Source organism: Psammomys obesus, unplaced genomic scaffold, assembly GCF_907164565.1.
Source record: "Psammomys obesus unplaced genomic scaffold, mPsaObe1.curated_primary_1811, whole genome shotgun sequence".
Taxonomy (NCBI): domain Eukaryota; kingdom Metazoa; phylum Chordata; class Mammalia; order Rodentia; family Muridae; genus Psammomys; species Psammomys obesus.
This window is the reverse complement of record NW_026590118.1, coordinates 129,445-136,794: the sequence shown is the minus strand read 5'-3', so window position 1 is coordinate 136,794 and position 7,350 is coordinate 129,445.

Below are 7,350 nucleotides of genomic sequence, written 5' to 3'. Positions count from 1 at the left end.
AGGAAACTCTACAATATCTGCTTTGTGGAAAAGATAGTATGCTTAAAACAAAAAAACAAAAAAAACACAAAAAAGAAAATGAAAAAAAAGATATAAACATTGTCACTAAAGTGGGTATATAGATGGCAGGTAATTATGTGAAAATATGAGCCTTTAAGTCATTGGGGAATGCAACTTAAAACTATGGTATGGAGAAAATAGTGAAAATACCAAATATTGTTGAGGATGCAACCTAGATTTCTCATATACCAATGACAGGAATGTAAAATATAGCTACTTGGTAGAAGAGTTTGGAAATTTTTATAAAGTTAAACATATACTTAATCTGACCCAGCTATCATATTGTCTTGGCACAAATAAAATTTACATTTTTCTTAGCAGTTTTATCTGCGATAGCTGCAAATTAGAAATGACCCAAATGTTCTGCAGTGGGTAAATAGCTAAACAAACCATTATTTAATCCATAAACATGGATGCTGTGGCAAGGGATCATATCTGAAGACCTAATTCTATGTGATCTGTCTGGAATGCAGACATGCCACATACCTTTAATCCCTCTGGCTGAAACACAGACACACTCTTAGCACACACCTTTACTCCCAAACAATGAAGGTAAAGTTAGTTTGTAGAAAGAAGCACCCATGTTTGAAAGTGATATCTAATTGAAGAGTAGACCAAGTGATGAATCCGAGAAAGTTTTGACAAAAGGGTCAGGATAGGATATGCCCAACTCACATGAGAACATAGAAAAAGAGTCTGCTTAAGGGAGGGCAGGAGAAAGGAGAAAAGGCAGTTTTAACCAGATGGTTGTACAGAGACAGGCTGCAGAGAGAGAACATATTAAATGCGGGTGAAGACAGTCAGACCCAGAGAATGAGAAGAAACTAGAAGATTAGAACAGATTGCTAGAGTTAGTTTGAGACCACACAAAGCAATTCAGTCAGAAGCTGAGAGAATCCAGTTAGAATCAGTCATATTGGAGAGGTGTTTGAGCCAGAACAGCCAGCCAGAGTTCAGAAAGAACTAGAAAAGGTGGGCATATTCAGCAATTAGTCTCAGAGGCTGAAAACATTCTAAGACTAGATTAGATTGTACAGAGGCTAGAGGCTTTGAGGATTGGGTCTAGGTTATTGTACAGAGGTAAGAAGCCTCCAGGACTAGGCCTAGGTTAGCAGATGGAGGCAGTAAGCCTCCAAGATGACAGTTAAATCTGGCAAATTAAAGTTACTTTTACAGAATACACTGCTAATATATATGAGTTGGGTGAGACTTGGGACATTTTAGTTAATGAAAAAAAAAGCTATTCTTAAAAGATCACTTACTGTATGGTTGCATTTCTAGAGCATTGTTGAAATGACAAAATTAATGAAAAGGAAAAACAGAATAATGGTTTCTAGAGTCAGGGAGTGAATGTTGTAAAGCATATGTATTGTTATGATAGTATGACATAAAAGTTCGTTTAGGCTGATCAAACAGTTTTGTACCTAAACACAGTTTTAGTGTTTAGTACATAAGTCTGTTCCTATGCTAACATTTTATACATTTATCTGCATATAAATAAATACATATAAAAATCTCATAGAAGTTAGTAGGAAATAAATGTTTCGTTTTATGATATAATAAGATGTATGAGCTATATGTGGTGGCACATGGCTGCAATCCCAGAGCTCAGGAGTCTGAGGCAGGAAAATTACCACAAGTTTAGAGCCACCCTGAGGTATATTGTTCCTAGCTCATTTTGCTACAGTATAACACCTTGCCCCAGAAAAAAAGGTGAGGAAGGTAGGTGATAAAAAGGAAACCTGGTGGTGGGGATAAAATTATTTGAATATTCTGATAGGCCAACTATGAGCACAAGTATGTGCTTCATTTTCATGACTAAAATTATAGTAGATGACCATTAATGTTACTTTTCTGTCAATGTTCATATTTTTAAAATGTTGGTCATTGCACTGGAGAGATGGCTCAGAGGTTAAGAGTACTGGCTGCTCTTTCAGAGGTCATGCCTTCAATTCCCAGCAACTACATGGTGGCTCACAACCGTCTATAGTGAGATCTGGTGCCTCTTCTGGTGTGGAGGCTTACATGCAGGCAGAATCTGTATAAATAATAAATAAATAAATTTTAAAAAATGTTCATCATCAGAAAGAACAATGATATGTGATGTGATTATTTTCCTAGTTACATCTATATGGTTTACCTTTACACAAAATATTGCATTACAACATACAGCTTTGTATCTTCTTTGATTCTCCCTTTTGAATCACAGTCAAAACTCTGATGGAAAGAGAAGGTTCTTGTTTAGATAGGTGTGTTCTCTCTCTGTTTTTTAAAAGCCTTTTCTTGAGATAAGGCCTTACTCTCTAGCCCAGGCTGGCGTCAATCTAGCAGTTTTCTTGCATCTTTCCTGAGTGCTAAGATTACAGGCATACAATAATACCATGTCTGACTGCTTCCTTATTTTCTATACATGGAACTGCATTCTGACCTTGTCTACACAGCCTTTGAAACCATTCCTCCCATACTCACCAATGACTTCTACTAGTCAAACTCGTATTTTCTTTTGAACACTGTCATTAATAAACCTCTGGCTTGACACAGTTGATCATTCTTCCAGATCTACCATTTTTGGGTTTTGTTACTGTATATTTTATTAGTTCCTATTCCTTGTCTGTCCCTTTTAAAATTAATTCATAACTTCTCTATACAGTTACAGATGAATCCATTTTTTTTGTCTACACCTCTGTCTAAACTCCAGACTTAGATTTCTAGCTACTCATTGTATATTTCCACTAGCCAGTCTTATCACCACATTGAATTTGATAAATCTAAATCTTAACATGATTTTTTGCTTAACCTATACTCTCTTATATCTCTTCCCTCAGTGATGGAAGAGATATGCACAAACTGGAATCCCAACAGGCAACCTCAACATTTCTTGTCACCTTTTAGACTGTTTGCATTGGGACAGAGTTACAGCAGTCTGACTATTTTCTGTAATCTAATCAGAGTTGCAATATGTGGAATAGGTATGTGCAAAGAGGAATGGGCAGGTGGAATGTCAAGGTGCCTACTGACTGGGGTCACTGCATGAAGGCATAAAGTTCTTAGCCTTGCAGCAGCATGGAAGGAACAAGATAGAGTGAAAGGTGTCCTGTGTCAGTACCCTCAGAGTGAAAAGGAGACATTCTCTTACATTAAATAAAAGGATTTGTGCAAATAAGTATATGTTTTGAGGAAAACTGAAGCTAGTTTTTTTCATGCTTGTGACATTATTTTCAGATACATAAACAGGAAGGATAAAATTAATCCCCATGATGTTAAATGGAAATAGAAACTTGATGTGAACATTTCAAAAGGGAATTACATGAGAGTTGTGTGTATACATTGAGAGAATGATCAGCGTGTGTGTATACCTCCAGTTCTTACCTCTGCCCATTAAAAGAAAATAGAACTGGCACTTCAGTAGCTAATGAACACACCACTAATAGTGAATAGATTTGGGTCCAGAAATGAATGCATATATATATATGGTGAGCTGATATTTTTTTTTAAATATGCCAAGACTACTGAGTGGGGAAACAATAATCCTTTCAACAGCTGGTGATTTGATAACTAAATATATGCACCCTTACCCCATATCATATATGAATGGTAACTAAAAATGTATCAAAGATTTAAATTTAAGAACTTCTAACTACTAAAATATTAAAACAGCAGTAAATCTTTATGACTTCAGTTTTAGCAATGGTATTTTAGACAAACCACAAAAATATAGTTGTTAGACCTCATGAAAACTTAAAAATGTTGTACATCAAAAACATAAAAAAAAATGAAAACTCAGAGAATGGGCTTTCTGTTTACAAATAACATCTCTAAGAATCTGGTATCCAGAATATATAAAGAACCCAGGCACTAACAGCAAAAAAGCAACCCAATTCAAAAGTAGAAAAATAAAAACCATAAGATACCACCTAATACCTAGGCCCAGTATTCTAGAAAATGGTAGACTAACAGCTGTGTGACCTACTGAAGAAGAGTAAGAATAAAATAAAATAACTGTTGTAATGAGTGGAAGACCTTCAGAAATCCACAAAGTTAGCAATAGAACATCTTAAAAATTGGAAAAGAAATGGGTGATGCACTGAAAAGAAGTAGGCCAAGGTCCAGCTCCAGCCTCATTACTCTCTGGCAGAAGGAAGAAAAGCAGGAGCCTTCTTCAAGATGTAATCTAGGCCACATTGAGGAAAAGAGGTGGGTAGTTCTTCCTTCAGAGCACTCCCACAACCCTCAGAAATCTCAATTCCTGTTGACATTTTAATGAGGCATTGATTCCTCTGTTGGATGGGTCAGCAGTAGAAAGGAAAACCATTTTGTCACTCTGTATGACTACAGAGCACTGGCCTAGTGTCATCCTAAGAAAACTTAAAAAAACTGAGCTGCTGCTTGGGCACAAGAACAGGAAACAACCACAAACTAGACAGCCTAAATTTAACATACCTCAGCTCCAGAGTGAGAGACAATATCCCTTCAGCAGGGTGATTAATGCTTAGGAGGTTTAAAAAGTACAAAGACATATCTTTCTCCCTGTAACAGATCTTAGTGCTGTGACTATTTCCTACACTCTCAACACATTTGGGAGACATTCTCTAGACAATTAGCCATTCCAGAAATTAGATTCTGGGGAGTATTGGGCAGGTGAGAGAACCTGTCCAGCCCACAAATTGCAAAGTTAAGGGTGGCCAGCAGAGAACCCTATTATACAAAGAAGAAAAACTACTAACTTGAAAAAAAATGTTTTCAGATATTAGACATATCCAATACAGATTTAACAGCAGAAAAAAAAGTAAGAACTACAAGAGTTCACATGCTCAGCCGATACTACCTTCCCTACACTCCCCAGATGTAACCTTTCACATTCACCTAATTTTGTTTGCAAGTATTTTCATTATTGAACAATCTGTTTTCCTTTTCTTTCTGCCCCCTGTGCTCTCACACCTCCTTGATGGTATGACTTTGCCCACTGGTTTGTGTTTTAAAGCTCTGACCTTTTTTAGTGTGTGTGTATAAGTGTGCACATGCAGTGGTACCTGTGTAGAGGTCAGAGGGCAACTTTGCAAAGCTGGATCTCTCCTTTCACCTTTACATTCCGGGGGTTAACCATGGGCTGCCAGCCTGACAAAGCAAACAATTTTACCTGCTGAGCTATCTTACCAGCCCAACTTTCAAGTCTTGATTTTTTAGTTCTCATACATTTGACTAGTTTTGTATTCCACCTTTCTCATATTGGGAAATCTTTGTTCTTGCTTTTTCTTTTATTTTTGATCTGTCCCTTTTTTTTCCCTCCACAATAATCTATTTCTTTATCTATATCTTTATATCTATATCTTTCTATATCCATTTCTTTTGTTTAACCTTGCTTCTATATTTCCTCTCTTTCATCTATCTTTTTCATCTCATTCATTTGGTATTCCTATATTTACCCTAAAATAATTTTTAACTTTATAGAAAACATAGTGTGATGGCTATTATTGGTTGTCAACTTGACTACATCTGGAATTAACTAAATCCCCAAAAATGGAGGGCATACTTGTGAAGAATTTTTTTGCTTAATTTTAAGTAGAAAGATCCACTTCTAATGCAGATCTTTGAGATAGGAAGACACATGCCTTTAATCCAGGTCTTTTGAGCTGGGAAAAGAAATGCCTTTAATCCAAATCTTGAGGTTGGCAAAGATTCAGAAGACATGGAAGAAAGAAGCTTTTACTGTTTGTCTGCTTACCTTTGTTGTGCTAGCAAGTCCATTCTTTCACTGTCATTAGAGACTATTTCTTCAGGATTTTGTCATATAATGAAGACAAGCTGAGACATCCAGCCTGTGGACTGAGTAACTACTGGATTCTTGGACGTTCTGCTTACAGCCAGCCATTGTTGGATTAACTGAACAGCAACTGTAAGTCATTCTAATAAATCTGATATATGTATATATATAATATATATATCCTGTAAGTTCTGTTACTATAGAGAACCCTGACTAATACACATAGTTTGGCTACTGGCTATTTTATGGTTAGTAATAGTGAATTGGTGAGTTATAATCAACTTAAATGCATTTCTATATTGTATACAGTTTGATATTATCTCTATTATATCAGTTCTTTTTTTAACTCCCTTAGCTGTATTTAATAATGAACCCTCCAGAGTAGGTTGTTCAATAAGATCCCCAAATAAAACCTAAAGTAATACCTAAGTCTACAAAGGCACAACTCACAACACAGATAAACAAGTAGCATGAAAAACTAAGGCAACATGACTTCTCCAAAAGTCCTTAACTACTGAATTCAACAGGTAACATTCAGATGAAGATTTCAAAGTTTATTAGTAAAAATTATCAGTGTCTTCAGTGATGCTATGAATAGATTAATTCCATCTAGTATGTGGAGAGGAAACTCAATAGCATAAAGAAAAAGAAGGTGAAGAAAATTAATGAGACAGTAAGCAATATGGATGAAAAAGTCAACAATAGGTAATAAATCAAGAAAATAGAGATTCTGAAAAAAAATGTTGCAAATAAAAATCTCAATGAACCAAATATAAGACAAAGTGGAAAGCATCACCAATTAGACTCGACCAATTAGAAGAAAGAATATTGAAGATAGAGGACGAGGTTGAAGAAATTAAAATATCAATGAGGAAAAAATGTACCACAATGTCCAAGAAGTGTAGGAAATAATGAAAAGACCAAACTTAAGAATTTGCAGAATGGAATTACCTAAAATAAAAACCAAAACCATAAAATGCTATGTAATGAAATTATAACGGAAAGTTCCCCAAATCTAGAGAAATGGAAATCTAAATACAGGTATTCAACCCTAAGCACATATAAGCAGAAAAGGATATCTCCATGACATAATACCAAAATGTAGTTCAGCAATTAATGACACTCACTGTTCCTCCAGAGGTCCCAGGTTCAATTCCCAGGACCTGCATGGATGCTCACAACTTACTTTTTTTTAAAGATTTATTTATTATATATACAGTGTTTTGTCTACATGTATTTCTGTGTGCCAGAAGGGAGCACCAGATCTCACTATAGATGTTTGTGAGCCACCATGTGGTTGCTGGGAATTGAACTCAGGACTTTTAGAAGAACAGCCAGTGCTCTTAACCTCTGAGCCATCTCTCCAGCCCAGCTCACAACCTTTTAAGATTTCAGTTCCAGGGGGATGTGAGAGGCTCTTCTGGCCTTCTCAGATACCAAACATACAAGTGGTGCCCTTAAATTTGTACAGGCAATTGACCCATACGCAAAAGTTCATTTTTAAGCATACCAACCAAAGAAACATTAAA